The sequence below is a fragment of the Rattus norvegicus genome, chromosome 5 (assembly GCF_021556685.1).
Source record: "Rattus norvegicus strain SHRSP/BbbUtx chromosome 5, alternate assembly SHRSP_T2T, whole genome shotgun sequence".
NCBI lineage: Eukaryota > Metazoa > Chordata > Mammalia > Rodentia > Muridae > Rattus > Rattus norvegicus.
Window position 1 is genome coordinate 10,036,176 of NC_141538.1, and position 27,162 is coordinate 10,063,337.

Below are 27,162 nucleotides of genomic sequence, written 5' to 3' on the forward strand. Positions count from 1 at the left end.
CTTCGTCAAGATCACCCCAAGTGTGCCATAGCAAAGGTCAGAGTATAAAGAACAGAGGTACTGTCCAAAAGGCCTTGATCTTTTCTTGGTGCCTTACAGTGTTCTTGTCATCCGGACAAGCATTCCCAACCGACAGGCTTCTCTTAAAGATAGAAGCATTATTTTATATTATCTTTCACATGTTTTACCCTCTGGCATTTATAAGTTGTTGAATGAAATTTATATGCATTATATGCATGCACAATTGGTTTTAAATGAAAGGCTGGTCTCAAAGTTACTTTTTAGAATTAAATCTGTTTGAATATACTGCCATCCTCTACAAGGCAATGAGGTCATTTTGCCAACTTTTTGAAGTTAAGGATCACGCCTTAAATTTTTGACATTAAGACCTTACCTAACAAAATGATAGTTTACGTATTACTAAATGTTTGCTCATTAATAATTCTTATATCCTATACTACAGGGCTGTTATTTTGAGGAATTTAATTACATTTAAAGATACTCTAAAACTGTCTTTAAAATTTACCAGTATAAAGTTAAATATAGATATAAACCTGTCTTATAGATAAAGGAAGTTAAGATTAAATGAAAATTTAGTAGAGTTTGGTGGTGCACACTCATAATCTCAGCCTTCAGAAATAGAAGCAGGAGGATCAACATCAAGAGTTCAAGACCAACTTGGGATACATGATAAATAAATGAAAACTTGCAGCCTGTTGAGAGGAAAGATGAAATGAAGGCACAAGTTTCTATCACGTGAACATTTTTTATTTTGTGCTATTTTTAAGAGAGCAAGCAGAAAGAGCAGAGAAACTGCTGCTCCTGTTTTAGTCTTTCCTGAATGCCCAGTTATTGAAGAATTCCTCTGTGCAGAGATTAATATTAGGTGCTTGGCTTACATTACCTAATTTAATTCTCACATTATAAGGTGTGGTCTTCAGCCATCAGACAAATGAGGGTACAAAGGTCAAAGAGGTGAATGATTTTTCTTGTCTTGAGCCACGATTAAGAGGCAATCGGTCTATTTCCAGTGTATCTACCTACAGCAGGCACCAACCAGTGTAGGCTAGAGAGCCACCATTGGTGTTCAAAGACCTGAGTTTATACCACATCCATTTTCCAGATAGAAAAATGAAGAGCTTCATACAAGATCGGGGTTTTCAGTTCAAAACAGAGCTCTTTTGCCCACAACTGTTTCCACCTTAATTCTAGCCCCCATTGATGCATTTTAATAACTAATTTGCTTCATTTCTCCATTTATATTACCTAGCATTTTTTTCTTCCCATTGAAAGAAAGACATTTCCCATATGGCTCAAAGCAAAAATCTTTGTAACGTGTCTATTCAAAAATAATTATGAAAGGCCATACATTTAATGTTGCATTGACATTTAATCCATCAGGCATGCAGATCTCCGAGTCTGAGACCAACCTGGTCTGCAAGGAAGTTCTAAGCTAGCCAAGGTTACATAGACCCTGATGCAAATAAGTATGAAGACCTGCTCTTGATGTCTCAATGAGACCTTCTGATAGTTGTCCTCCATAACTCTCTGGTGTACCTACTTGATCTACTTGAGTGAAAACATTGTCACCAGGGAGGTCAGCCCAATGTCACCCTGACCTAGCTTTTCGAAGCCACTTTCCATCTACTCTTCATCTCTTTAAACAATGTCCTTACAGGGCTGGGAGATAGAAATGAGATGGAGATTTTGAGCCTCTGGAATCAGCTTAAGGAGTGTTTTCATTATTTTCAAGAGTGGTGTGAGAGAGCGGCCATTTTAATGTTGCCACTGATTTCTAGCTTTGTCTTACCAGTGATTTCTCTATTATGACTCAATTTCTTCAGAAAATAATGGCACAATTGACCAAAACACCTAAGCTTCTCTTGGGAGTAAAATTAGATTCTTCCTATGACAAATTTTCACCCTCAGAATCTATGCAAAGAACTTGAAAATCTGATAAAAACATGGATTTTTAAAATTTTTATTACATTTGTGTTTACTTAATTTGTTTGTACACGCGTGTGCACTCATATGCCGTGGCCCTGTGTGGAGGTCAAAGGGCAGCTTGCAGTGATTGGTTTCTTCTACCATGTGCATCTCAGTATAGAACTTAGCTCTCTAGGCTTGGTTGGCACCAAGTGCAGTTACCCACTGGGCCACCTCCCTGATCTCACACTGAAGTTCTTATGTTGCTAAAATTGTGAATCTTTAAGCATACAAACTTACACACCAAAGCTTAGAATGATTTTTTGCTTACCCATTGTGGTAATATCTTCATGGTAAATCTAAGTTCAACAGACACAAATTCCATACCCTCCCTCCCCCAGTTACAATCATTTTGTCTTTGAAATTAGAGACTTGCTGAACTATACTAGAAGTGACCCATCACACACACACACACACACACACACACACACACACACACACCATACACATGCACACACACACCCCAAACACACACACACACCCCATACACACACACACACACCACACACACACACACACACACACACACACACACACACATTTTGAAACCAACAAAATAGACAATTACTACTAAGAACTGCTCTCACCTTCAGATGAGATACACAGTAGGGCTTCAACCTGCATATATTTATCAGCTATCTTCGACTGTACATAGAAAGCCTGTTCACTGTTCCATTTCATACAAAAAGAAGAAAAAAGAAAACCTTGAATCAAATGACTACACAATGCGATGCCTCCGAAAAAAATCTCAGGTAGACGAAATACAGCATGTTCCCTGTAATCAGGGGAAATCGTGTTTGGGGAAAAGCAAACCAAATACAGGTTTTAGGCTCAAGAATATTAGCAACAAGCTAATCTTATCTCTAAAACAAATGTGACTGACAACCATGACACGGAGGTGGTTGTCAAAACTAAGCACATAAGACTGTGAGGCAGACTCTGGACGTCGTCACAAGAGAAGGAACACTCCAGCACAAGCCGTGTTCAGCTGATCTTTGAAGATATCTGTTATGGAAGCTGGGAAGCACACCCTCGCCCAAAAGTGTGTTGGCAAACTTCAAGATATTTATGCATTAATATTACACTAAATATGAGTCTAATATCATAAAAAAACTCTCTTTAAGGCCCACCATTCTGAACTATTTTTTTTAAACTTTGATTTTTGTGGCAAGTACCATGAACTTTGTTGATTATCATTTTAAGTTGGCAGTGCTTAGAGTTTTCTCTGCCTGTGAGTTGGTGCCAGAATACACTCAGTGAGATCGGCCTGCTCTGGAAACACTGTGGGTTGAAAGCAAACATTATCAGCAAAGGAAGATAAACATGTCCCGAACAATAATTAATACAGTGTCTAAGGAATCTAGCATGAAAACCTTGCATGTCCACATGGGTATTTTGCCTATATTTGTAGTCCCGAATCAACAATGTGGTTGTTATCTTGTTCTATGTACATTACATGTTCTGATTTAAAATTTCAAAATGCTTTCCCATGTCAATGACAATCTTAATAGAGCCCAATTAGTTCCACAAGGCACTTTCTGATGCACAGCCCTCTGGCTTGATTGCGGTGAATGGTGGGTATTTCCTGTATTTAAGCTCACATATGGATCGAGTAAGGCGGTGGCAGGGGACTACTGTTTTCCTTCACTATATCTTCTTTGCCTTTTTCACAGGCTAAGCCTTTTTTTGTTTTTCCTGGCTCTGTTGTCAAAATACTGACCAAAGTTTTGGCTCATGGTTTCGAACATCAGGCCAAAACAATCCTCTGGAAACCAGTGTGGCAAAATGCATTTTAATCTATACATTCACCATTCAACCCGGTGCACAATAACCACACCCACGGACCCACTCTGCGGTTTAAAAACAACACGGGTTTGCCCCCAGAACAGTTTGATTTATATGATGAGTTTTTTCAAACCTGCTCTATCAACATTAAAAAATGTTCTGAGGCCTGGTTTCATCACATCTCTTGTGGAAAAATAATAATATTAACTGCAGTATGAGCATTTTGTTTCTGGGATTTTTTTTAAGGTGGATTCTTTGTGTGTTCTGCAGAATGTCTTTGAAAATTCACTCAAATTGAATCAGAAGAAGTTAATGTAATTATTAAGAGTATTTCCTAGCAGTCCCCACATGGAAAGCCTAAAAAATTCCCCAGAATATATCAGCATAGTTAGAATATTTTCCTCTTAGGCTAATTGAAAATGATTAATTAATTTCCTTAAATATTAGAATCTACCATTTAAAAGAGGTTTCTTTTTCCAAGACTGTTGGATTCCTTCTTAACTATAGCAATATCACGAGTTGAGCAAGCTCTTGAGCAACTTTAAGTAGTGCTTCAGAGATAAGGAGGCAGGGAGCCATGAAGAGCTTCACTCACCACCAGAGAACTCTGTTCTTAGTTATTATTAATCCATTTCATTCTCTTCTTTGATCAATCAATGGTCTCCCCACATTAAGGTTCTGAACTAACAAATACATAAATGGATGCTAATAGCCTCTGTTAAGAAAAATGGATTTGCACTTGCATCGAAAAGTAGCTGTTCCACTCAGAGATGCTTGTGTTAAACCATATGAGGCTGGAAAATTTATAGAGTTACATTAAATTTGCCACCTGGATTTTCTCCCAGATGAATGACAAAAACTAAAGTAGTCAGGAAAATGTCTTTTGACTTTAAGTATTAAACCTTTCAGCAATGCAGTTTATAGCAAGGCAGAATTTTACAGGGTTTCCCTTCCCTTTCCTGCACATGTGCGCTCTCTCTCTCTCTCTCTCTCTCTCGCTCTCTCGCTCTCTCTCGCTCTCTCTCCTCTTTTCTTCTCTCCTAACCTCTGAAAGGACACAGATACAGATTTCAGTTTCATAATGTGAACATTTCCTCTGAAAGTAAAGAATGATTATGATTTGGAATGTAACTTACAAGAAAGTAGAAAAGGACCAAGGATGGGGCTAATGTCATGGCATTTTGGATGCTAGTGACATACTTTGAGCTATTCCATAATATGATGTTTATTTTATTGAGTTCTATCTTTAGACTTAATTATTGAAACAATTATGTTTCATTCTCTATTGAGTTGAGGAACTCAACTACCATTTACTAAACTGTGAATTTCCATAAACAGAGATGCTCCGAGTTAGAAGTGCTTTGGTCCTTTCACATCCCCAGACTGCTGAGACCACCTGAAGCCTTGTACATGCATTTTAGGGCAGTAGTTTACACTGTGATCCAGGGACAGCTGAGGGCTTTGTCCCTGGCTAGGCTGTTGCCTCTGTCTGGGTCCTGCACTGTGTGCAGCAGAGCATGTGCATTTTCTGGGCACCAAAATCCAACCACGTGCACCTGAACACAGCTCAGGATTAAAGCATTATTCTGCTCTGCCTCCAAAACAAATTCTCCAGGGAGACTGAGGAAGGGGCAGCAATGGAGGAATGCAGGCACAGGGTTCACCCTATAAGACCCACTCAAACTCAAAACAACAAACAAAAACTCTCACATGCTTTGATGAGATCAAGCCTGCATCTCCTGCACCAAAGGAACTATGTTTTTCATAAGCTACACTACCTTAATACCTTACTAGGCAACCAAAAGGATTCAGACATTTCATAGGAAAGAAGAGAAAACCTGTTACTATCTGGAGCAAACAGGATAGAACAATTATTTGTGGGAAATTGGGTTTTATTTATGATCTGTGATCTATTTGAATATTGGTCCTAAACATATTTGATGTTCAGTTACCAAAACTTTTATGAGTTATAAGACTAATAAAGTAATCTTCAAAAGACTACAATATCAAAAATTGTAATATTTCACTATTTTATTAGAATGTATCATTTATCACCTATTAATATTACCTTCTCGCTCCATAGTAGAACAGAAATACATCTGTTTCCAATATTTGCAGGATAGAGCCAGTGAGCTACTAGTTCTTCTGATCCATTTCTGCAGGGGCAGAATAAAGACCATAACTGACACACAAATTTTACACTTTCATGTTTCTTTCTGGTGCCAGATCAGAGATGGTGCTGACACTGCTGGTGCAGCCCTGGTTTTCACCCTAGACGATTAGTGTACAGAATGAAGTGTGCCTACTCATTACCCATTGGAGATTACAGTGACACAGCACATCATCAAAATCTTAATTCCAAATTAAAAGAAAACATGATTCTTTAAATGTATTTAGAAAGGTACACAGCAAGGCACGGTCTCTTCCTTACAGGCAAGAATTTGTAACTGGATATGCTAACAGTACTGAGAACATAGAAACACGGAGCAAAAGTATTGATTCAAGACTTCACTGAAGAAAACAATCCAGATGTGCAACTGGTCAATTTGACTTCTTCTAAAGTCTGCTACATGGGTTGTTTATGGCAGGCAGGTACAGCTTGGTTGGTTCACTTCATGCTTTCTTTCAGCTTTTGTGAAAGAAAGTGTTATTTGTATTGTCAGACTTACATTATCTCCATGTTAATTGTATCATCAGCTAACTGGGTCTAGAAAAAATGACACTTAAGAGGAAAATGGCAACCATCTCCAGAAACCAGCAGTGTAATGGAAAATGGTAATTAATTTAACCTCCCAATCTTCTATAATGGCAAGTCTTCGTCAGGGCACGGATGGAACTCCAAGGAGTTCACGCTACTGTGTCTTCCCTCAGATTCCACAAACACTGGCTAGACAGAGGGAGATTTCTCTTTCCATTGCTTCAACACCCACATTGACAATATCAGCTTAAAGTGTTCTATACTTTAAAGAATAAAATGTATGTACTAAAGAATTTAGAACTTGTGACATCAAAGAGGGAAAATTAAAAAACAAAACTATTATCTCCAAGAGCTTTGACTTTATATGGTGGAAGCAAGAGAAAAATCTTTGTTAAGAGATGCAAGATCAAGAATTCAGTATTACCTGTCAATATTATTTCAAATTCAAAACTTGCAGCGAGAGAGAGAGAGAGAGAGAGAGAGAGAGAGAGAGAGAGAGAGAGAGAGAGAGAGCGAGCGAGCGCCAGGCATTCTTCAGGGAAATGAGAGAAAAGAGAAACACAGGTGTCTGCAGTTAGTTTTTGTGAAATCCCAATCACTTTTTTCTTCCCTGTGTGTTTTCAATGTTTTCCAAAATTTCACTAATAGAAAAAATGATGAAGAGTAGGATGATCTTCACTCGGAGTGATCTGTGGGTTTCTTGGAGAGAATTACGACACCAGCCTGGTTTTGGCTGCTGAGATGTCTGCTGCAGTGATCTTTCTCTACACTTTTCTTCTGTCCTATTGAATTGTCAGGGTATCTGGGAGCCAGTCACTTCGCTTTATTCCTTCCAAAGAATCATTCATTGCCTTATCAAAAAATCTCTATTTGTGTTAGTTTCCATTCCTTAAGTGTGAATATAAACACAGGTTTGTCTTTCTCTTATCACAAGAAACAACCAATAGGTCCTGTGAGGATCCCACTCTTGGGACACGCTACTTCAGAGTTCCAGAGAAACTAACTGACCAGCGTTCTGAGCTGACACTCAGTTATCACAGGCCTTTGCCAGGGTCCTTAGCTTGGAAGGAAGCAGGGAAGATGGCAGCAATGAAGGATATAGGCAGAGATCACTGCCAATGGGAGGACAAATGCTCACCTCAGCGAAGTCCCGCTCCTAGGCTAGGGCTAAGAATGACTTTCAGAAAGTACCCCCTTAAAAAGCCTCTGCTGCAGTGTTTAAAGCTTCTAATCTAAATTTCCAAATATATCTCCCCCTCCATCCCTCCTTCCCTCCCTCTCCCTGACTCCCTCCTTCCTTCACTCCCCCTTCCTCCCTCCCTCCTCTCTCTCTCTCCCTCTCTCTCTCTCTCTCCCTCACTCCTCTCTCTCTCTCTCTCTCTCTCTCTCTCTCCCTCTCTCTCTCTCTCTCTCTCTCTCTCTCTCTCTCTCTCTCTCTCTCTCTCTCTCTCTCTCATCTGCAGTTTGAGGAGGACATCTTCTCCTGGAAATGGTTTTAAATGTCTTTCTGTAGTATGTAGCAGAGGACCACAGCCCTCACAGCAGCCGAGAAGACAGGTTTTCAGTGATGGTAAAGAGGCAGCTACACCTTGACCTGCTCGGTTGCTTCACTGTTGTACAGAGAAAGCCTGAAATGGCCCCCAGGACCATTCTGTTTTGTCCAGGGTAGTTTGGACTCTTCCAGAAATTGTGTTCCCCCAGTTCCCCAAAGAGAAGGCTCTAGAAATTCTGTGGCCTTACTGGGAAAAAGAATTGATTTGTCCTCTGACCGGGACACTGGGGGTGGAGGGTATCATCTCGAAGCTACAGGGACCTGCATGCATACATTATGCCAAGACTAAGGCTATCAAGGTGGGTAGGCTGGAGGGGAGATATGGAGATGGGAATAGGGAAAGCTTCCTGCTGTGTGCCTTTAATGGCTTCACTCCTGGCAAGAAGTACAGGCTTAAGGTAGGGCAGTCTAATAATAATAATAATAATAATAATAATAATAATAACAACAACAACAACAACAGCAGTGACAGTAAAAACTAAAACAACAACAACAAAGGAGCATTGAGGACTTCATTCACTATAATTCTCTGCCCTTTTTAATAATAAAGAAACGATATGGGTCACAGTAGAGTTAAACCGCAGGATGAAGACCTAAGGAAAGAGAAAGGTTTTAACATCATTGGAATCAGACACTAAAATGTCCTCAGGCTTGCAACTACTGCATTGTATGTAGACTTGGTGCTTGCCTGGTTGAACAAAACAAAACAAAACAAAACAAAAACGAAAAACAAAACAAAACAGAAAAACAACCAAAACCAAAAACCACCCCAACTAGTCGTTTTGCTTCTGGTTGCATTAAAGGGGGTGCTCTAGGAGTCAGACTTGGGTGAGATCCTGAGTGTGGTACCGCCTGACTGGCTGTTCTTGCTTTAAACAATTTCCCGGTGGCTCTCCCTATGCCAGAAATTATTCTAGTTGGCCAGATGATCCTGAAGCTTACATAAAGTCTAGTTGTTAATCAGAACTGCAGGGCTGGTATCTTGGTTCCCTTCCTACTGTAGGATTTGTCATTCGTGGTGGCTGTGCCCTCTGCCTCTAGGAGCACCCAATGTTCAGCTTAGGGTCGGACAGGCCCTTTGGTCACTTCTGGGCAGGTCAGATGCTATTACTCTTCCCACCAAGAAGGCAAAACAAAATTGTGCGAGCTTATCTTAACCCCACGCCAACGACCAGACGCTACTGCAGGTTGAAAGAAAGAGCTCCTCGTCATCCTACTGTCTGAGCAGCCTAGGTTTCAAACCAAGTCTTTGCACCTAGCCAGGGAGCCAGGTATGCGGGCACCCTGAGTAAGGGACACTCCAGAGACTCCAGAGACTCAAGTACTCCCTCTTTCCAGCGCTGAGAGAGAGGACTCTAGTCAGCTGCGGCGGGACAACCCCAGAGCCCACTCCTCTGCCCACAACGCCAGGAGCTGCTGATTGAACTTCCTGCCTAACTCCCATCCAAATCTTTGGGACCCTTAACTACTGTTTCCTTCTAGGTCTCTAGCCACGGCTGCCGGAGGGGGTGAGTGGATCAAAGAGTGGACCTCTGGGCGACAGTGCCCCAGGAGGTCATGGAGAGCCTTGACGCACTGCAGCGCTCTCCTGGAAGCCTCCCGACACCTTCACACCACGGGCCTTTCTCGGGAGTTCGTGCTTCTGCCCGCCGCAGGTGACCCGCAGAGTCCGATGTCCCCCCGACCTCTTCAGGCTTCCCTTCTTCCTGAGGCCTGGGGATCCTCCCGGATAGCGCCTATCTGTATCTCCCGATTCCCGTTCCTTCCCCTAGCTCCCCACCCCACTCCCCGCCCTGCACCCCATCCAGGGTCTGTGAACCCAGGCGGGTGGCTGCGACACCGCGCTGACCTGCAGCAAGCAGCCACTGCGGAGCGTCGGGGTAGAGGCGGGGAAGGGAGGGAGGGGAGGGAGGAGCTGAAGCCGAAGAGAGGTGGGGGGCTGGAGCCAACTGATCTTCGGGCTAAGCAGAAGCAGCTGCTCGTAATAGACGCCGCCGGGAGCAGGCTGGTGTCCCGGTCCCAGAAGCTCGAGGGTACGCAGGGCGAGCGGGAGGGCCACCGAGGCGCTGCGAGCCGCCAGGCAGCTTCTCAGAACGCCGTGCTCACTGCAGACCAGTTCCATCCAGGATGGGCCAGAGTCCTAAGGGCTTCCCGGATCTGCCCTCTTCACTGGACCAGATGAAGTACCCGAATTACCCCTTCTTCCCCCTAAAAGAGTCCCCTCCTTTCCCCCCGCTAGCAACGGAGGAAAAGATGCTATTCAAAGCTCTATAAGGTGGTGGCATCACAGATGCCCTTGAAGATCCCTTCAGCTCTTTTCTTCACAACCCCGCAAAATCCAGAAGCCTTACTGTTTCTTTAGATCTTTAGGTCTAGCTGCAAGGAATTGCTTTACTCTCAAGCATCTCTTAGGTTACCTCTCCCCAAGAACTTCACACAGTCAAAATAAGGAAATGGCTGGTTCCAGGTGCTTGGCATATTAGCAAGTGTTTGTAAATGAACATTTTTTTGGAAACGTTGGGAAAATTCTATCGCGGAGATAAATCCACAACAACCCATAACTGATTTCTATCATTTTATCTCTCCATTTATCTACCTAAATGCAAAACCCGGGATTCTCTCTAGTATGCATAAACCACAAGCATTTGGCACTTGTGCCATGATTTATTCCCATACATCCATGAATTGGCATCTGGCCTTAAAATCTACTAAATTCATGCTTGGGCCCTGGAAAAATGAAACCAAGATATGCCTTTCGCATTTACATTTCATGTGTTTTGTTTTGTTTTTCTTAACTGGAAGAAACTTCTGTAAACATTCTCTCTCTCTGTCTCTCTCTCTGTCTCTCTCTCTCTCTCTTTGTGTGTGTGTGTGTGTGTGTGTGTGTGTGTGTGTGTGTGTGTGAGAGAGAGAGAGAGAGAGAGAGAGAGAGAGAGAAATGAAATTTTATTGACCCCCAAATATAATCAACCTTGAATTTCTTTGGGTGTTTACCCCGCCTAGAGTTTTTACTGCAGTCTTACCGACATGTTTTGCTTAATTCAAGCCATGCTAGAGAAGAAAAGCAAAACTCTGTTTTTGTTGGGAAATCGTTGTTGACTTTTCTAAGCCCTCAATGTGACAGAAAGGGTGGTAGTTCTCCAGCTTTGCAATGAAGTGTGTTTGATTTGAATTCAAAGAATTCAGCTTTGTTGACAATGTTTGTCTTTTTGACTCACTCACAAAAATATGTCCTTTCGTTTAAAAAAAAGATAAATTAGCCAAAAGACACCGCTTCTAGAAGTAAGCCACTCCCCCGCCAACCTGTTTTTAAAGACGCAAAAGCTACAAAAGGTGTCTTCATTTTCTCTACTTCTTAAGAGATGGGAGTCACTATTAATGAATGAAATTCGAATATCCGGTTTGAGGAAGTCGACACATCTCTTAATCTTGAGTTTAGACAAAGGCGCTGTTCATATCTCTTGGGGGGAACTATCTCCAGCATCGAAAAAGCGTTGCCAACAGCATCTCTCTCTCTGAGAGGTCTCCGAAGTAACCCACAGACATTTCCAGTTGCCGTTGCTGCTAAGTTGAATGCGGCCGTGCTGTTGAAACCACTGTCGTCTAGTTTCCACTTTTATCGGACAAGCGGGGCTGGAAAGAGCTAAAACAATTTATACTGGAGAAGAAAAATAAGGAAGGCTCAGGCTATTCTGGTTCCTACTTTCACTTTTCTCCCCGCCTCCCCCTCCCCCTCCCATCCAATTTACAGAACCACGTGTGGGGTTCTACATCTCCTTCCTCAGTTCTCCAGTTTCTTATACAGTTTGGGTTTGAGGGGTTTTTTGGGTTTTTTTGTTTGTTTGTTTGCTTTTTTCTTTTCTTTTTTCCTTTTTCCTATTTTTTCCCTCTCTCTCTTAATGGTAAGAAAATTAATGCAGAGTGAGAAACGGGTCTGAATTCGGATCGCAGAGCCAACAGAAAGAGTACAGGACCTACAGAGCTAATCAGACTTGCTGGACTAGCTGATCCCCTGGGATGAGCTGCTGACTACCTGAGAGAATCCTAGCCTCCTAGCTCGGAGGGAACAGAGAAGCATTGAGCAAGAAGCTAGGTTTTCACAGAGTGGACGCGAAATCAACAAAGGAAAACCCTCCTGTCTGAGGTGAATTTCACTTAACTTCTGCATCAGGCTCCTCTTTGGTCCAGGACTAGTCCTTAGTAGCTACAGAACAGCATGAGACCCCTGCTTATCCCCTCCCCCACTCCTCCTCCTCCTCCTCTTCCTCCTCTTCTTCTTCCTCCTCCTCCTCCCCCTCCTCCCTCCCCCTCCGCCCCCCTCTTTTCTCATCTCAGTTTTCAAATGGATCAACTATTGTTGATCTTGCAAGCTACGTTCCCAGTATTTCTTGCACTATACACTTTTCCTTTTTCCGGAGCAAACGGTTTAATCGGCGTTTTTAGCACACAATTAGTTTTCAACGTGTATTCATGTCCCCTTCTGTCTGAACTCACTAGAAATCCACATTCAACCACACAGAGCCAGCACAGGTAAATGCAACACTTGCATTTTACCTCTGTATATGTAAATGAGTCTGACTGCTTGTAAGTATGTGACTGCTGCAGGATTGCAGCCCAGATTCATTAAATTACTGACTTCAGACTTTAAGGAATCGCACACAGCTTCAAAAATTGAAATATGCTATGAGCAGCAATAATACGTTTTCTTGTTTCCATATGCATGTGAAAAACTTGGAGTCCAACATTTTATCTCACCGAGTTGCCGATTACCAGTTCTTTTAGATGTTTGTCAAGTAATTTGCGTTTTCCTTTTGCAAAGATAGATTTTATTGTTTAAGCGGAAATGTCTCTAACATTTTGGGTCTGTTTAGGTTAGGCATTTGCTTTAGGGTCTTCAGCAAATTAACAATTAGAAATCTGGGACAAAGATTTCAGGATTAAAATGGTCAGTAATATTCAACATGTTCCGTGGCAATAAAACTAACAGATCAAATTTGCCCCTTGGAGTTCCTTGGTTCAAGTGCGCTATACAAATGTTAAAGCCGTGAGTCAGATAATACTCAGATTTAGTATCATGTAAATGCTTGGTTTAAGTGAGTCCATGAAGCAAATTTCAGTTCTGATCCTTAAAGTACAGCTTAGGAATTGTGCATATCTAGTGTTTGAAAAAGACCCACAGGAGAGCCAAGAGTAGAATATACAGCCCAGCGAAGCAAGCAGACAACAAAAGAAACGCAGTCAGCCTCAATCAGCACGTGCAATCGCTGCAGATCAGACTAATACTCCCAGGCACATTGGGTTTTCATTACAGAAACTGGCCCTTCAGAGTGCCTCCCGTAACATGGTCAGAAACGGAGACAAGGACTCTGCTGGAAACATAAGTTTTCTCACTGCAGACAGTTTATGCTTATCAGACATTTTTCTTTCTGCCTGCCACCACTCCTTTGGCACTAGTCTTGGCACTTAAGCGGGTCCTGGTTTGGCATGGAGGATAGGAAAGTTTGGAAGAGATCTTTCTGCTCCCTCTGATACTGGCCTTCAGGAGTGTGGAGGTCAGTGGACAGCTGCTCATTTGGTCCATGTGAGCCCCTTTCACACTCTCAGATTTAGTAGAGTAAGTCCTGATGGCTAAAACTCTGAGAGCCCAAGCTCCCAAAGACTTAGTTTTACTTGGTATGGCGACAGAACTCAGAGGGAACACGGTTGGATTTTGTTGTTGCTTCTTTTTAAGTTTCATAAGAACTTACAACTTTAAAGCAAAGTTACACACACACACACGCACACACGCACACACACATACACACAAGCCTAAGTAATTTCCAGGAGTATGTATGGAGATATAAATAATCTAAACAGCATACACTTAAGATCTAATTCATATTTTTCATGAATTCAACCTCTAACTGTTTTCTGTGGACATTGGGAAATGCTTGCATAATACATAATTATTTTCTAAATCACACTCAGAACAATATAATAGATATTTTTTGAAGTTCGCTCTCTGTGTGTGTGTGTGTCTGTCTGCCAAAAGAGAAAAAAAATAAAGAAAAAAATTGTCAAATTAGATTTAGAATGCAGAAATATTATATTTCCATAATTGGGAATTTTACCTAAGACTGATCTTTCAATATTTTGTTTAAAAAATTAACCAAACATGTACTAACATTTTCCATAGTAATTATTTGTGAGATGTGAGCTAGAGATAAATTGACCCCAACTGTTTGCCTAGGTGGAAATCAGGTCAGGACTTCTTGTCCCTTTCTAGGTCTTAGTGCAGAAGGAAAATGCCCCCTTGTTCCTTACAGTCCAGGTCCCTTCACTGTCTGGCTCAAGACCCTGAGGAGTGATTAAAGGACCTGCTGATGTCCTTTGAAATCTTCATAAAAGCAATTATATTTCCTAATATAATTCACAGGCAGTTGGTTTAGAAAACCAGTCCTAAATATAATAAGAAACACTGGATAAAAACATCAGCACTGTGGGTCCTGTTAGAAATACCTGTCTGCTGATTAATCTACTTAGTTCCCTTCAAAGATGTTTCATGGGATCAGTAGGATGTGTTTTGTGATTACAGGATATTCTAGTAGACTGACGAGTACATGTGCGTATTTATATTATAAAAGTCTTGGAACTTAAAGGCTGCCTTTAATTGTATGCATAACTTTTGCTGACTTTATCCCAGTACCTTCAATTAATGTTCCCTAACCAAGTGTGTTCAGCATCCAATGGGTTAATATTATTCCAAACTATATGAAGTGATGTAGCTGGGACAAAGGAGAAACTTTAGCACTGGAAGAGATTGTTCTAGGAAGTGTTTCTTTATTCCTGCAGCACACCTGTGGTCTTACATGAGCTGGCTTTTCTCTGATGATGGTCAGGAATACATTTTTTTTAATTAATAGGAGATTTATTGATGCAAGAGCAGAGGCACCCTTGCCAAACTTAGTAGAAAATGCTAAATTTTCTGTCCAGTTTTCCTCCTGGATAAGTCTTTCCTTCCTGTCCCTGTCTGTTTTGATAACATAATACCAGAAGATGAGAGGCCCTAAACCTGCCACCGCTCCTAAAGTGAGTTCTTGGGAGTGGGCCTGAAATTAGGATAAACATTTGCTGATCTTGCATAGGTCCAACGAATTAAAGCAGGATCCTCGATGTGCGTTTGGCGTTTGGAGTCTTTGTACTGAAGCAGATACTCCGGTTTAAGCCGGGCCCTTATGCTCATGCGCTCGACTTTCGCCTTTCGGGTCTCTGGAGACAAGTCATACTCGTCATATTCAGCAGGGTCGAGGGTACTGGGGAGAGTGGCCAGGGGCGCAGGCTTATACTTGGAAAAAGACATCTTGGCTCTCAGGAATACATTTTGACCTAAGTTAAAACCGGCAGTATCTGTTTTCTCTTTTTAAGATTTGTTTTTATTCTACGTGTATGAGTGTTTTTCCTGCATGTGTGTATACTGCATTTATGCTTGGTACCTGTGGAGGCCAGAAGAGGGCATCAGATCCTTGATTCTGGAGTTATAGGTGGTTGGGAACTAATGCGTAGAAGCTGTGAACTGTCCCTGGCCCCTGTGCAAGAGCAACAAGAATTCATAAGCACTGATCTATCTCTCCAATGCCTCTTCTCCTTTCTAACGGAAAACATCAATCATTGGGTGCATTTGGAAAGCGTTATCTGAACGAAGCCACTTTGCCACACTCAATAATGGGAGGTCCGGGTCTTTTAAATCAGGACCAATCACAACACAGCCAGTCACGTGCTCAGGAGCTGTAAGTCTTGGGATTTGTCCTTTCCCTTCTACAGCTCTACACTGAAGAATCCGAACAAGACCCAAGCTTCATGGGCTCCCCTGTCACTTGTGTTTATGTTGTAAAGCAGAGAGTATCATTGCACTCCAATATCTGCTGTGCCCATGAACGTGAAAAATGCTAGCATTTCTTTTCTATATATACTGAAGATTGGATAGAAGTTGGGATTAGCTTTTATGACATGTAAACAGTTGGACGTCTGAAGTGTCATCCAAATTTAGAGATGCACAGTTGTGCCTTTATGACATTTACAAGTCATGAACAAATTTAGGGATGAAAATATCTATACACACCTCAGTATACGAGTACAAACTTATATGATCAACTGGAAAATTAGAAGTGTATGTTCTTATTATGTCTTGGCAGAGGGTTGCAAAGGACATTACATCTCCACTGCAAACATTTTATTTGTGTCACTTAAAAAAAAAAGCGGATTTTAATGTCAAAGGAAACCTGTCTTGGGCAGTAGGACACATTTGCTGAGGGTGACCTTCTACCCAGGCAGGACTGTATGTGACACTGTGTGCCTGTTATTGGTTTGGGATGTAGACTTCTGATTTGGCAAGAGATGTGTAAAACCCTCAAGTAGTCAGCAGCTCCCCATCGGCTGTGCACCTGAGGGTCTCAGGAGCATTGTGTATGCCAGCAAGTGTCTGGAAGACATTACACTCCGTGAGTCGGCTTCTGTCACTGCTGTTTTAGATAATATGGAAGCTTTGTATATTGTGCAAAAGCAGTGTGCTTTGCCTGGGCAGTTTCCCCTAAGAGAGAATTCTTAGTGAGGCTCTAGCTTCTGACTCTAGTACAGCTGATATTTTAAACACGTGGCATTCCTAAATGAGCAACAGTGAAATAATCCCCCACGTCTTCAAATTAAAAACCTGATTTAAAATTTATATGCTTTTATCCCTAAATCATATGAAACCAGGTTTCCACAAATTAAAATAAATATATTTGGATTAAAAGAATTATCGCAGTAATCCATACATATTTTAAAGAATATTTTAAAGAAATAAAAAATCATTTCTGAATTAAGGGGATTGGTCCTTTTTTTAAAAACCAATGACTTCCCTATAGTCTTTGAGAAGAGAATCCCTGGTTGTCTGTGGTGAGCTTTTCATTAGACATTTGGTGTGGTAATTTCAGGTTGTTGTTACTTTTCCTTAAATAAAAATTTTGATGGCTTAAATTTTAAGAGGCGCTGCAATCACTTTTTGTTATGGGAATCTTTATACTTGTGAATGGATATCACTAATAAGAAGTGGATTAAGAATTGCAAAGCTATCCTTGGAGCTGGGTTCTTTGGCTCCCTCTTATGTTTAAGGAGGGCCTTAGTTAGCTAACAGCAAATTCCCTTCTCCAGTCTTTCTGACTGCCGTGTTTTAGAAAGTCCTAAATCTGCACACATGCAATCATCCTACAGTTTAGAGTAAACAAAACAGAACAGAACAACAGAAAACCAGCCTTTGCTTAGATCCTCCATATCCCCCCCCGCCCCCCACACACACACCCGTGTGATGTCTGGCCCTATCTCTAATCTGTGCTCTTTGAAGGTGAAAGGTTAGTTCTCACAGCTCTGAGTCAGAGTGGTGCCTAGCACAGTCAATAGGTACTCCTTTGGTGACCGACAGAAACAGCAATAAAGCCTTTGAATCTAGATGATTTTCAAAGACTGTACAAAAAACCCCACCTACATTCATGCGGTGCCCCACCCCCACCCCCAATACACATACACACATCATCTCATCTGAAGGGAGTAACTGAGTGGAGGTGGGGGAGGGATGCATTTGACAGAGAAGAGCCAGCCTTTGATGGTCATAGAGAAGTGATGAGTCCTTACAGCAGGTCATCACACAGTATATCCGGGTATCTTTCACTGCTCTGAATTGGGCTCCCTAATCAAGTGAGAGGAAGTTCCGGAAAATAGTCTATCTGATTACTGCTCTTTAATGGCAGCTTCACCAGTGCAGACAGGTCCTTACAGGTTGCTCTCCCCAGTCACCTTTCTGAGGCATATCAGGGTTGCAGAAACTCAGATGAAGGAAAGCTTGCTCCTTGATGCCTAAAGAGTTAGATGAAAGCAGAAAGAAAACGGACCAGTCCTGGATGTTTAATTCATGTTTCTCTACCTCCATCTCTGAGAAGTTGAAGTGGTTCATATCTTCAAAATCATATTTTAAAGTATTTGACTCATCTTGGATGTTATTCATGTTTTAGGTTGTAATATTCCTTTATTACCTTCCTGCCCCATCACTAACACTTCTAAATCCCCAAGTCATTTCACACACCCTTCAGATCAGCACTCCCTATCAGCTCCCCTCCTTGGCCACCAATGGGTCCCTACACTCTTTTTGTATATCTGAGTACTAGTAAGCACCTAGGCCTAGGGAAGTTGGGCTTGTGGGAGGGGCTTGGCACTCTCAAAACTGAAGGTGCTTGAGAGAAGTTTGCCCTGGCTAATGCTTGCCCTAGTGCCCAAGCTGAGCCACCACAGGCACAGCAGTAGTTTTAAAAAGAGAAAAGGGAGAAAAAGCTACCATCTGGCTAGAATTTCCCGAAGCTGAGTGTGGGGTTACACTGCGCACAGAGCCAGAACCTGATTTGGTGCTGTCCTTGTCTCTCCTTAACCCATTTTCGGTTTGCTTTTTGTAGAACCGGTTTCTCAGCCTGGCTTGGAGGGGTAAGAGGAATAGATACAGCAGCAGTCTCCTGTCGTGGCCACTCTCCCCTTGCTCCCTCCTGCGCACCACCTTTTCACCAGAGTGGCTCTCCAGTCTAGCCAGCCTGCGGGGCTCCTAGCTTTGGCTTCCAGTAAAGCGCCAGCAGCCGTGACTCGGACACTTGGTGCTGAAACTAGATCTTTCACCAAGGCTGGAGGCGAGGCGCCAGCCTAGAGCCAGAGGTGGCTGCCGCCCACGGTCCCCAGAACGTGGAGGGCATCCTGGACCCCCATCCCCCAGCTGACACAACCCTCCCCTTGGCCACCTTCAGGACCTCACCAGGTACGCGCGCCTGCGAATCGCCCCACAGATAAGGAGCATGGGAAACCCCCTTTTCACCCTTACCCATCCCCCCTCACTGGGGTCTTGTAGCTGTAGTCCCCTCACAGGAGAGATGGAGCTGGGCTGGTCGGTTTCCCTTGGGGAGATGGTGACCGACCGCCCCTCCCCCCCAACCGCAGTGTTGTGCAATTGCCTCTCAGATAAGTGTTTTGGGGCTGGAAGTTCCATTAATGGGGGCAGTCAGGGCAAGAAAATATAAATTGACCCCATTTTATCCTCTTGGGTGTCTGCCTTTGGCCAACAGTGTTTTTAGTTGGTGCAAATCAGTAGCAAGTTTAAAAGAAATAGCAGATGAGTTGGAGACTTTACAATATTGACAGACTATTAACTCAATGAATAATTCTGTAATCAAGTTGGGAAAGGAAATTTTCTGTTTTCCCTTTGATGAAGGTTGTGGCAGGTGGGTGGAAGGATGTGTAAGCCCAAACGGTCTTCGTTGTCTTCTTTATGTGGAGCAATGCCTACCCTACGCTTTATTCTGTTAGCTAGCTAAATTGTTAACACAAGATTTAAAATTCAAATCTGCTTTAAAAAAAAAAGAGATGAGAGGATCAGAAATACAAGGTCACCCTAGATAGGGAGGTCAATGTCAACCTGGCTTTATGGACACTGTCACAAACAATTAAACATTATGTAGGCAGGATCTCAAGTCTACCAGCAAATATAAATTGATCATACAGTCAATAGAATCTGAAGCTAGTATCCACTGAGCACAGAGTTGCCAGCAAGGGCAGGGGTAGCATGGCGGGGCAGCAGGCTTTGTTCATCTGAAGGCATGCTTCAGTCCTGTTCATAGTCCCAAGCTCCCTAAAAGTCCTGTGCCTCTAGTTTGAATGAGTTCATTCAGAAAACACAGAGAAAAGTTGAAAGGACCAGGCTTCATGTTGTGTGGATAAGAAACAGTTTCTGCTTGTTAAGAGGACTCCGCTGATATTGTGAGCCCAAATGACTAATGCTTGAAAGGGGAGGTACAAAGCCCCAATCCAAAATACAGTGTTCCAGGCCTTCCTGGTGAACTGGGCTGAACGGTAGGTCTTTGATGTTCCGCGGGACTGTAGCTCAAATGAACACTTTAGGGGAGTCTTTGGTATCCTGAGAAGGACAGCAGTAGGCTGGTGGTAGGCTGAGCTGCAGAGATGATTGGCTGAGATGCTTGCTGGAGCCAGATGAGGAAGGGCTTGTGCTTTAAACTGAATCCCACAAAATCAGGCCTGTCTCTCGATTAGGAGACAGTGCAGTCTATTGTGTTTGACCCCTGGAAACACAGGATAACCTGGGAAAAGGTGAGAAAATGGTATCTAGAGAGGTTATAAAGCAATAACTATGAAAAATATGATAGTGAGATAGTTTAGCTCATACGAAGTAAACTTAATAATACTGTACTAGCTCTATTCTTAAAGCACTCAATTGTCCCTTAGCAGTTGGCTCCATGACCTGATAATTGTTGGATATAAAAAGAAGAAGCCAACAAATGTCTTTGCATACGTTTCATGACAATATTCTTTAGTAAGATCCTTCATTTGCCTGTACCTATTGAACCTGTTCTGCCGGTAGGACAGATTGCTAATATTCTATGTTGTGTGGGGTTATGTTAATGCAGTTGCCTTGATGACAAAACAGACTAAGGGAAGTTGTCCTGGAGTATAGCTCTGATGAGTGCCAGGGTCACAAACACAAATCCTTCCTTCCACATGAAGCCTTTCCAGTAGCCCTGCATTCATTAAGAGTGACTCTGTCTAGGCTTCACCATCACCATCATCATCATCATCATCATCATCATCATCATCATCATCATCATTGCCGCCACCGCCGCCACCACCACCACACCTATCTTAAAGGAGGGAAGCAAATGCAATCATTTTTTAGGCAGGTGGCTTTCGCCACGCCCTGTAAGAGAGTCTTTGGTCCAGGAATTGGCAAACCAAAGGGAATCTGAGGGAGATTGCTTGATGTGTAGACGGGCAGAAATCGACAAGAGGAGAATTTCACAGAGATCTTCCCCCCTAGTGCAGAACAGAGGAATTTAAAATAAGACATTGGTAGAAGGCTTTGGGAGTCACGGAACTGAGTGAGGAGGAACGTCAGTCATATCAAGAGGCCATTGATTAACAAGTCATTGTATGTATGTATTTATATTTGTGTATCACAGTAATAATGAAAAAGATCATGAATTTGTGAGAAAGTGAAAAGGGACAGAGGAGGAGTTAGAGAGGACAGAGAGAGGAGGAGTTAGAGAGGGGATGGGGGAGGAGTTAGAGGGAACAGAGGAGGAGTTAGATGGAACAGAGGACGAGTTAGAGGGGACAAAGGAGGAGTTAGAGGGGATGGAGGAGGAGCAGAAATGGCATAGATGCAATTCCCATTTATGAAACTCTCAAAATTGTTTAATTAAAAAAGATGTACTGTAAGATCCAAAAAGGAGATGTTAGGGTTCCAGTTGTACTCTTCAAACATTGCAAAGGCTACTTTGACTGGAAGAAGGCTGTATGTGTTTATATGCGTTCAGAAGAAAAACCGACCCTAGAGAACGAAGGTCTTGGTAGGCCCATTCCAGCTCAGTAGCAGGAAATGCTTCCTGAGCATGACTGCCCAGCTCTGCCCCAGGAAGTTTCACAAGCTGGGGAATTGCTGTCCTGAGAGGTCTCCCAGTGGAGCACATTGGCTAAATACCAGGCTGTCCCAGGTGACTCCTGCCTTGCAGGGAGATTCCAATCCTCTGTGTCAGGGTTCATCACATCCCACACAGTGCGCATGATTGTTTATTGTTTATCTTTTCCTTTTCGTGATTAGCTAGAATCAAGGACAGGAAGAGTTCTTAAACCTCTCTAGCTTTGTTTTCATCTAAGGTATCCTTTGGTTTTTAAGGAAAGAGTAAAAACCCCCAAAGAAATCCTGAGTCGGTGCCTCTTTTCTGAAAACTTAATGCTTTCTCTATTACTGTCCTCTTACCTGGTTGTCTGGAGCCTAAGGCTGCTGTCCTGCTGGGATACTCCATGAGACAATTCTTACTCTGGTAAAGAAATAGCAAAAAGTCAGCATCCAGGAAATGAGGAAATCACTTTGCTAAATATGACTGGGATTGGCTCAAATCGTTTGGGTGTTCTGTTGGAGGAAAGCAAGGAGGCAGGCTTCTCCAGCTCTTCCTAGGCTGGTACCTGCTCTGTGCATGAATTCTAAGAACTTGTGATGACTGTGTTTATGGTCCTGCTCCAAAACAGATAGACATTGTCTAAGATTATACCCAGGTCTGTAGTATTACTTTTGAATGTTAACAGAAGGTAAGAGCTACCTGACACAGAAGTTTGAGAAATCATCCTGCTGAATTCATTGTGAGCAAAGCACAAACAAGACGGCTTATAAAACCGACTGAGTTTGACTAACAGTGGTTGACTCCAACTTAAATTCTATAAAAATATCAAAGCCTATACAACTGCCTATATTGTTAATATATCAATAAAATCCTAAATTAAACCCTAGTGTCCAAGAGCCTTATGTGTTTTCTAACTCTTACCTCTCAAACCAAGAGCATACATTCACCAGTCTTTGATTTGGTGTACAAATGGTGAACACCATGAGTTGAGTCTGCACCACTGCTTTAGGTAGGAGTCATTCCAGTCTGTACGGGAGAGGATCACAGGTGGGGGATCCGCACTGGCCTGTCTGATTTGGGAGACTAAATTAGTGCCTGGTGAAAGAAACAGACACTATTAAAACATTTTGCTACCTCCTTGATGGGCAATACCTAATAAAACATGTAATGTGCAACATATGTTTAAAGCTAATTATTATTAACTGGATGTAATGGTGCATATCTGTAGTCGCAGCCTGGGAGAAGCTGAGGCAGGAGGATCAGGAATTCCAGGCTGGTCTGGACTAAAAGAGGAGACTCTGTTCCACAAAACAAAAAAAATCAAGCCAAACCAACAAAATGTCTTACATGTACTAAACATGTATCTTGATGTGTTCTTAGTACTCAAGCAAGGACCCTCACCACTCACAGCCCCAACAGTCCCCTTCTGGCTCTCTAGCATCAACCAATGTCGCCCATCCCGGTCTAGCCCCTGTATAATCATAGTTCAGCGTTGCCATCCTAAGGCATTTTTGTTTCATTTTGTTATATATATATATATTCTCCCTTGAATAAAGTGAATAAAGTCAGTCAATTCATCACTGAGGTAGAGATGCTGAGTCTGGACCAGAGCAAACCACTGAGCAGGAATAATTTTGTTTTACTTTGCTACTAACCAGTTGGTCTGGAGCTTCTTAAGGAAGTTAAAATTCCCAGAAGGCTCAAAAACTATTTCTGTGTCACACAGAATACAGACGATGATAGCCTGGTGTCAGTGGAAGCAGAGGTGCCAATTCCCAGCCTGACGACACTCCGATGTGTGTCCTGTTTGCGTGTTTTAGATCATTTTTGTTGAATACTTTGAGTTCCTCCTCACACATAGGATTTTGCAGGCTGAGGCTCTCAAGACATGTGTCCAATTTCTGCGTCTATCCACCAGTCACTATCAGTAAACATGGGATTAGTTTTAACACTGCTAATATAAATAAATGCTATATCAAAAATAATGTATAGGTCTGCCATTCTTAAAAACAGTTTGGATTCATCTTTATTTGCTACATAGGTGTACTGTCACTTTCCTAATCTGTGACTAACTGCCTTCGATTTCATATGAAGTTAGACTAGGCCACAGATGCAGAAATTCTATATCTGACTAGGGTGACTGAAGCTAACATTGATATAGTGCGTCCTTCCAAACAGATGCAGTAAATGACTGTAAATGACCTCACGACCAGAACAAATAGCTGTTTATAAGTGATGTACATATTAACCACGCTGATTCGACATCATGCAATACATGAACATACTGAAATGCTATGCTATCTTTTCCAAACACGTATCAATACATGACAATCAAAAAAAGGGAGTAGTCTTACTCTTTTGTAAATTACATAAAGAATAAGCAGGCTTCAGAATAAAAAAGAAAATAACAACAACAAAACCCATTAAATCTCTAGAATCAGAAAATGAACAAAAACTATAAAACAAAATGAGGGTAGAAATTTGCTTCTGTAGAAAGCAAATCTGCTTCAGCAGACGGTGTCTGCCTGGTACAGATCAAGCTGGTCTGCAGCAAGGACTCCCCCCCCCCAAGGAAGGAGCCACACCTTAAGAGGCCAGGGTGTGGGGTTCCTCAGGATGGCGTAAGTGCATTTGCCTAAACTGTTTTCCTTGATGAAACCAAATGTCTTAAGAAGGCAAAGGAAACAAAGGTGATAGTTGGTGCCTTGTGGCTTCTGGAGCCCCCTGATGACTGAGTTCCAAGGTTCTCTGCAGGTTCTTTCTCCAGTGATTCCTTTCACTACAGGCTTCTGTTTGTAAATTTTCTTAGGGCCCCCTTGATTTGGTATGTTTACCCAATCCGTAGATGGTGTCTTGTGGGCCATATGTCAGAATAGCCCTTTCCTTTTCCACAAAGCAATGTTCCATCGACAGTTTCCTTCTGCCTCTCAGGAATGTTAGAACACTCAACACGTAGTGAGAAGGCAAGGAGCAAAGCCACGGTGTGCTGTAAAGAAAATACTCTTTCATCCGAGGAGCCACAGGTATGAGGTGTCTGCTGGGGCTTGGGTTCATTACCGATGACTAATGTGCCCTCTGAAGCAATCCATTTTTCAATACCAGCAGGAAGAAAATAAAATACACATGATATATGAAGTAAAAAGGAAATAGTTTTTCCTAATTCTGTCCCCGCTTTTACCTCTAGCCTTTTCCTTTAATCTAGAAATACTGTCACAATGGCTTCCCAACTTGACCCTCTCTTTGTCTACTTTGCACACTTTGCAGACAAGACCTTGTAAGGAGCTGGACCCAATACAAAAGCTGACCCTCACACAAGATATAATGCTATTCTTTATCTTAGGAGATGTGTGAAAGGAAGATGGTGTGCGTGTGGGGGAGGTTTTTCTGTATTCAGTAAACGATTTTCCTGAAGCTGGAGGCTCTGGGTTCTGAGCTGTCGAAGCATTTCTTAAAGACCAGCAAGCGAAGGAGTTGGGGGAAATGACTCAGTTAGTAATGCGAGCACCACGTAAGCATGAGGGCCTGAGTTATAACCCAGCATCCAAGTAAAAAATCTCAGGCTTTGCAATACATGCCTGTGATCTTAGAAAGAAGACACAGAATTCCTGGAGTTTGCTGGCCAGCCAGCTTAGTCTGAACAGTAAGCCACCAGTGCCACTGAGCAACCCTCTCTCAAGAAACAAGGTGAATGACATTAAAGTAAGGTGTACCCTCCCAGACACACACCCTTACACACACACACACACACACACACACGCGCACACACACACACACCCCTACACACACATGCGCACACACACCCCTACACACACACACACACGCACACACACACACACACCCCTACACACACACACACACGCACACACACACACACACCCCTACACACACACATGCGCACACACACCCCTACACACACACACACACGCACACACACACACACACCCCTACACACACACATGCGCACACACACCCCTACACACACACACACACACACACACACACACACACACACACACACACGGAGGATGCTTGGCAGCAGCTTGGAGAAATTTAGGCTATAAATGTTAACTAGATGCTCTGGCTCGCATGTTTTTGTCTGTGCTTCATATTTTGCAAGCTTTCTGGTCACAATAGTATATACAGTGTTGTTTCCTAGTTGCCCCGAGATGTATGGGAATAATTAAGTCATCACAAGGGGCCCAACTTCATGATGTCTCTGAGCCCTTAAGAGGACTGGTATGCTGCTAAGTTCTTGGTCAATTCCATCCTTGGTTTCTATGGAGTTTACTATTTTACCAGTGCTTACATTTATTCGCTGGCATGTGCTTGTCGGAACTCCTTCCACTACACTCCAAGAGTAGCAAAGAGAGGAAGTTCTTAAAGCATCCATTCATCCTGTGTGGACACATGCACTGAACAAAGCAAGCTTTTCACTAGCAGCCCAGAGCCTCGCTTCCCACAACTCCTTTCTTCAGTGAAGGCCAGCGATGGGCCTTGCATAACTTCAGTTGGCCTTCATTAAGGACTTGAGAAAGCCTAGTTCCCTCTGGTGTTGAAAAGATGTTGTTTCTTTCTCATACAGCGGAGCCTTCCTGCCCTTCCTTGTCTGGGGGATTATTTTTCAAAAATAATTTCCCTAAGCAAGTAGCTAATCCAAGGCTGTGACTATAAGGGGTTCTTCCCTCTAGAACTATAAAGCTCTTACTATGTCTCAAGGAGTCTGATGGGGATGGCTGTTTGCCTCTGCGTGCTCTTAGGGGGCAACCAGGTAGCCCCAGGCACGTAAAAGACACAAGAGTCAGGTTGTATTTAAATGCACACTCAGCTGAACCCTGTTCAGTAACTTCTCTGTGTTTGCCCAGTGTGCCCTTCTTCCTACAGAACGAGATGATGACTCAGGATTTAGGAAGGCACCTTTTGTTTATGCTCAGAGCAGATTATTAACCCTACTAACCTTGGGCTTTAGGTCTACAGGTAGGGCCCAGGGAACTGCTAAGTTCCTTGGTTTCTTTTGAGAAACACTGTGTTTTAGTAGCCAGCGCAAGGGTGGCTGTCTGCCCTGTACAACTTCAAGGCCACGCACGTCATACAGATCCTTATCATGGTTGAGCCAGGTGTGGGCAAATGAAGGATCTTACCCCTGAAGCGAGGGCACATCTGAGTGCTTAGTCTGCCAGGATGGCAGACGAGTGGATAATCTCCACCGGGGCACCCCTGATACGAAAGTGCCTGCCTGTAGTACCACAAAAAGATGATTCTCAGTGACACTGTTGTAGGGGCCATACCTAGATTTAGCGTGACTATCCTGGTAAAAGTCAGTGTTGACATCTCTGCTATTGTGAAGCAAGAATAAGCACTAACAACAACTGTGAAAAACAATGACTGTAACATGCTATAGTGGGACCTTACCATGATCAAAGTACAAAATCTAAACGTTGCATCTGACAGATGAATGTAATGGGAACGGGTGGGGAAGAGAGAAACAAGAGGCACGGTCAGCCACTGTAGAACCTTTATCATCTTAGGAAGGTGCACTTGAGGGAGTGAGAGGCCACCAAATATCACCTCCACATGTACTTATACATGGGCATACCTCTCACTTTTCTCACTGCTGTGACCAAATAGCAAAAAGCAACTTAAGGAGGAAGAGGTTATTTGGCTTCATAGTTTGTGGTGATTATCTG

At 42.7% G+C, this 27,162-nt stretch overlaps 1 protein-coding gene and 1 pseudogene across 4 annotated transcripts in view; one reads left to right on the forward strand and one right to left on the reverse strand.

Annotated features, from left to right (window-relative positions):
• Positions 1–14,963: 14,963 nt before the first annotated feature.
• Ndufb4-ps8 (NADH:ubiquinone oxidoreductase subunit B4, pseudogene 8) lies at positions 14,964–15,360 on the reverse strand (annotated as a pseudogene).
• Positions 15,361–18,478: 3,118 nt separating this feature from the next.
• Eya1 (EYA transcriptional coactivator and phosphatase 1) overlaps positions 18,479–27,162 on the forward strand; it is a 308,446-nt gene continuing 299,762 nt past the window's right edge. The window contains exon 1 of one of the 4 annotated variants that reach the window (XM_087550792.1): positions 18,479–18,828. The gene's annotated coding sequence lies outside the window, so the exon portion shown is untranslated. The remainder of the gene's footprint in view (positions 18,829–27,162) is intronic. The other 3 variants (XM_087550793.1, XM_087550794.1, XM_087550795.1) reach the window with 3 other exon arrangements.